This window comes from Orycteropus afer, unplaced genomic scaffold, assembly GCF_000298275.1.
Source record: "Orycteropus afer afer isolate SDZICR_OR568_19922 unplaced genomic scaffold, OryAfe1.0 scaffold00293, whole genome shotgun sequence".
Taxonomy (NCBI): Eukaryota; Metazoa; Chordata; class Mammalia; order Tubulidentata; family Orycteropodidae; genus Orycteropus; species Orycteropus afer.
The window spans coordinates 299,698-305,590 of record NW_006921880.1 but is presented as its reverse complement, the minus strand read 5'-3'; positions in this window follow the sequence as shown (position 1 = coordinate 305,590).

The window sequence follows — 5,893 nt, the reverse complement described above, 5'->3', positions numbered from 1 at the left end:
GGACTATGGGATTTCTTGGGCCTCATGATGTACATGCTAAAACTGGGACAGTCCAGGGAAAGCCTGGATGGCTGTTCACTCTATTCTCAGGATTCAATGGAGGTCTAGAGATTTTTTTCCCCTTAATTGAGACTTTGCTTAAGGAGCGCTGGTGGCATAGTGCCTAAGGCATCTGACCGTTAACCAGAAGGTTGGGGGTTCAAACCCACCAGTTGCTCCACAGAAGGAAGATGGGGCATTCTACTTTCTTTTTTCTTCTTATCTCTATCTATCTAACAGCGTTCCCTCCCCTTCCATTCTTTCTTTTTTTTAATTAATTAATTTATTTTATTGTGATTTGGGTGAAAATTTACAGAGCAAATTCACTTTCCATACAGCAGTTCACATACACTGTCTCTTGACATTGACTACAATTTACCACAATGCAACAGCTCCCCTCCCACTTCCTCCCCATAGTTACCTCTTCCCTGTGTCCATCCCTCCATGCACTCCTGCCCCCTGAGCTGTCTCCCTGTGCATACACAGCCCTTCTTTCTCCCATGATTGTTCTCTCCAAGGAGTGTATCCACCCCAGGTAAATGTTCAACTCATATGCCTGTCCTCTGTTTGGCTGGAAGCCACAGGTGTGGGTTCAATTCCAGACCTGAAGGGCAGCGAGGGGCCATAGTCTCAGCGATTCCACCAGGCTCTATCAGACCAGAAAACCTGGTCCCCCTCCTTGTTTTGTTCTCCAAATGATTTTGAGTTTTGTTTTACATTGCTCTCCCTCTCCATCTAGGATCTCCTACATGGATCCCCCTCCAAGTGGTTGACAGTGGTAGGGGGCAATCTACTTGCATAAAGATTTCCTGCCTTGGAAACCCAATGGGGACCACCATGAGTCAGAAAAGACTCGATGGCAGTGAGTTTGGTTTTTTTGGTTTGGAGTTTCTCTCTTCTTCAAGAGAAGTAGGAGAGAAAAGAGAAAGTAAGCAGCTCTTACAAGTTACAGGCAATGGGGGAAACCCATATTCACACACACATTTAGAAAAGTATGTACAGTATACTGACTTAGACTTAGTGCTACACTAGTGTTAATTCCATTTTTGAATCATCACTCATCCTAACAGCATTCCTCATATAACATAAATGCAACCCAGAATGTTTACTAAAGAAACAATAATTTCCATTTACTTCTGTTTTGTGCAATTTCTTATTGTTAGGTGACATCAAGTTGACTCTGACTCACAGAGATCCCATGCATAGCTGAACAAAATGTTGCCCAGACTTGTGCTATCCTTACAATAGTAGGTATGTTTCAGTCTATTGTTGCAGCCACCATGTCAATCTTTTTCATTGAGAGTCTTCCTCTTTTTCGGTGACCCTATGTATACTTTAAGGAGCTCTGGTGGTGCTGTGGTTAAGGCATTGGGCTGGTAACCAAAAGGTAAGTGGTTGGAACCCACCAGCCACTATGCAGGAGAAAGATGAAGCAGTCTGTGTCCATAAATATTTATAGCCTTAGAAACCCTATGTGGGTTGCTATGAGTCAGAATCAACTTGATGACAGTGGGTTTGGTTTGGTTTATCTATACGGTGCCAAGCATGACAGCCTTCTCCTGGGACTGGTGTTTCCTGATAAAGTGGCCAAAGTAAGGGAGATGAAGTTTCACCATCCTTGCTTCCAAAGAGCATTGTGGCTGTATTTCTTTCAAGACAGATTTGTTTTTGGCAGTCCATGGTATATTCAATATTTTTTTTACCAGTACCATAATTCAAATGTGTTGATTCTTTGTTCTTCCTTTTTCACTGCCTAGTTTTCAAATGCATACAAGGTGATTGAAAATTCCAAGGTTTGGGTCAGGTACATCCTAGCCATCAAAGGGACATCTTAGCTTTTTAAGATTTTTTTTTTTTTTAAAATAGTCTTTTGCAGCAGATTTGCCCAGAGCAATACCTTGTTTGATTTCTTGACTGCTGCTCTCATGGGCATTGATTGTTGATTCAAGAAAAATGAAACCCTTGCTTATGCATCTCATAAGAGCTAAAAAGCAATGGCTAAAGTTCCTAAGGAAGGAGCCCTGGTGGTGCAGTGATTAAGCACTGGGCTACTAATCAAAAGGTCATTGGTTTGAATCCACCTGCTGCTCTGTGGAAAAAAGATATGTGTGTCTGTAAAGATTTTCAGCCCTTGAAACCCTATGGGGAAGTTCTACTCTGTCCTATAGGGTCACTATGAGTTGGAATTGGCTCAATGGCAATGAGTTTGGGTTTTAAGGTCCCTGGGTGGTGCAAACAGTTTTCACTAGACTCCTAATCTAAAGGATGGCTATTCAAACACACCCAGATGTTCCATGAAGAAGAACCTGGAGATCTGCTTCTGTAAAGATTACAGCCAAAGACATTCTATGGAGCAGTTCTACTCTGTAACACATGGGGTTGTCTCGAGTCAGAATCCACTCAACAGCAACACTCCTCCGTCTTCTTAATTGAGTCCTTAACATGTACTCCTCAGAACAACACTGTGTTTTTATTATACCCAATTGATAGATAAGGAAATTGAAGCAGGGAACTTGCCCAAAGTAAATGGCAGAGACACTTTTGTCCCCAAGTCTTTTTGACCACAAAGCTTGATTGATACTTGATATTGATATTTGATTAATTTTGTATGTAGTCTCTTGACTCATCAAAACATTAACACATTGCTTAAAATTTTTATAAACATGCCCTCCCACTTCTATCCCATCCCAATAATCTTTCCACAATCTGCAATTCACCCCCCCCTCCAGTTTCTTTCCTGTGGCTTAGAATTTTATTCTCTGATGAAGTGCAAATGCCCTGTAAATTTCCCAGTTCACCAGGAGAGATCAGTCTTGAGCTGAAGTCATCCTTGAGTTGATTTTTATGGGAGTCCCTTGGAGAGAAGCTGTAAGTACTTTTTGTCTGTTATCGGGCAGAGAAATGACTTCTTAGAAAAAACTCCAAGGGCTTATGGGGCAAATTTAGCGACAGCAGTTACAAAACACTGTCAATTTTATCCTTCCTTAACTCAATTTTTATGTCTTTGTGCTTGTTCTGGATTTCATGATCTTTGAAACAAATCCAAACAATACAGAACAGAATGAAGCTAAAAGTGGAAGTTTCTCTCACTTTCTCTCCACCTCAAATCATATGGTTCATTTTATGTTTTAATAGATATTCCCCCCACAATAAAATTAAGTCACAACATTTTCTACTTAGAAAACTTACTCCTATGAATTTATTTTTAAAAGAGTATTTAACTTTCACCCATATTGGATAAGATCATATTAAACTGCTACCATAGCTTAAGGGAAAGCCAACAGATTTCTGTTTTATAAGTAAAGATCATAGATATTAAAGAATCAGTAATGGAGTTGGAAATTCTTTAGGTTCTTTGTGCTTTATTTCCTTTAGCCTCTAGCAGTAAACTAGTGAGTTGCACACTGTTCCATGGATCTAACTAGAGATCTAGTGTGACCATATTCTTCCATTAAGCATTCACTGAGTATCTTTCTGGTTGGCCATGGCCAGGATATGTACTGATGCCCCCAGTAGCCTGTTGATGTGGAAAGTAAAAAGACAAAAATACAGAAATAACTAAGTTATGAACTGTAATGTTCAAGAAGTGAGGATTCCCCAAAACCAGGACCATTGGGTCCAGGTAATATGACTGACATATTTCCTACCGCCTTTCCTTCCTACTTGCCTCAAAGGTGGAGAGCTTCAGTTCTGTGGTCCTCTGTGGTTCTCTTTCTGTGATGTGATAAAATCATGAAAGTTAAGAAAGTTTTTCCTGAAGAGAGATCTCCTGAGTTGAGCTGGAAAGTGCTAGTTCCTTAAGTAATGATGCCTAAGCTGAGATATGAAGGTTTGTTTGGTGTTACTTAGATAAAGAGTGGGGATGGGGAGACATGGAGAAGCCTTAGTAATAGAGAGAAATATGGCAAGGATAAGAGGTAAATGAAGGCCAGGTGGGTGCGGACGAAACTTGCATAATCCAAGCATGAGACAAGATGAGGCTGGAGAGGTAGACAGTGGCCAAAATATGCATGTCCTCCTTGGCCACATTAAGAATTCTGATTTATCCTAAGAATAATGGGAAGTCATTTGAGAGCTCTAAAGAAGGTGGTAAGGAGCTCTGGTGGCATAGCGGATAAGGCATCCAGCTGCTAACCAGGTTAGCAGTTCAAACCCAACAGCTGCCCTGTGGAAGGAAGATGGTGGGATCTTCTTCTGTAAAGATTTACAGCTTTGGAAACCCAATGCAGGTCACTGTGAGTCAGAATCGACTCGATGGCAGTGAGTTTGGTTTTTTTGGTTTAAGGAAGGTGGCAGGGTATCAAGTGACATAATCAGATTTGCAATTTGAATAGATTGTTCTGGAAAACCAAGTGGAAAAAGGATGCAAGAGGAGATAAAAGACCATGTGGATATATTAGATAAATGGATTTCAGTAATCTATTTAAGAGCACGTCTTAGAAGAGACTAGGGTGGTGGTAGACTAGATATAGGATATTAAAGAGATGTTAAGATAGTAAACAGACAGTGCTTGGCGGATTGGATGGAGGGTTAGGAAGAGGATTCTGTCAAGGATGACGGCAATGTTTCAGGTGTGAGGAAATAGATGGATGGTGGAAGAATTCTTTGAGACTGGAAAAAGATCACTTGGAAAGCTTATGTTCAGCTTTGAGAATGTTTAGTCTGAGATGCCTTTGAAATAGCCAAGAGGAGCTGCCAAGTAGGTTGTTGGATATTTGCCTCAGGGGCTCAGAGAGGTGATGGGATTTGGAGAAATACATTTTGCAGGTCCTCTGCATAGACATGGTCATTGAAGCTCAAAGCATGGATGAAATCACCTAGGGAAGAGAGCATTGGGTGAGAATAGGAGAGAACACAGAGCCAAGTCTAGAAGACTGTCCATCATTAAAGATCAAGTACAGGAGCTGAGTCTGCAGAAGGGACAGAGAAGGAGAGGCCAGCAGGGCCAGGACTAGGGGGTGATGAGGGCAGTTGAAGCAAGTGAGATGCCTAGGGTGCAAAATTCCAGGAGGCAGTCATGTGCACTTGTATGACCAAAAGCGAGTAACTCCTTAAATTTTGCACCCTAGGTACTTCATTTTCCACATCCTAGTTGCTGTCCTGCTGGATTAAAAAGAAGGATAAGGATCAGGAGAGACTTGTATCATGAAAAAGAGAATTTTTCAAAAAAAGAAGCAATGTGGTGGACATGCTGAACTATTAGGTATGTCTATGCAGGGGTGAGTGTGCCCATGACCATGTATAGGGTTGGCAGACAATGTTTATACAACTATATTTGTATGTTCTGTAAGAATTTCCAGGTATATTGTAGAGCTGAAAAGGGGCAAGGTTGTAGTCACTTCTTGGCCACAGCTAGCTACCCAGAGGGAGTGAGTAGTTGGACCTGGGGGCTTGAGACCATAGTCACAGGGGACATCCAGCTTAATTGGCATAATATACTACACAGAAACATTGTCTACTTCCTACTTTGGTGAGTAGTGACTGGGATCTTAAAAGCTTGCAAGTGGCCATCTAGATGCAATGATGGGTCTCTCCTCATTCAGAGCAAAGAAGAATGAAGAAAACCAAAGATTCATGGAAAAAATTAGTCCAAACAACTGGTACACCATGTGATCCTAGGCCTATACGACTATGAGACCAGAAGAGCTAGATGGTGCCCGGCTACCACTGTCAACCACTTGGAAGGGGATCTATGTAGGAGATCCTGGATAGAATGGGAGAACAATGTGGAGCAAAACTCAAAATCATTTGAAAAAACCCAAAAGGACTAGGTTTGCTGGTCTGATAGAGCCTGGTGGAACCAGTGAGACTATGGCCACTTTCAGGTCTGGAATTGAACCCACTCCTGTGGCTT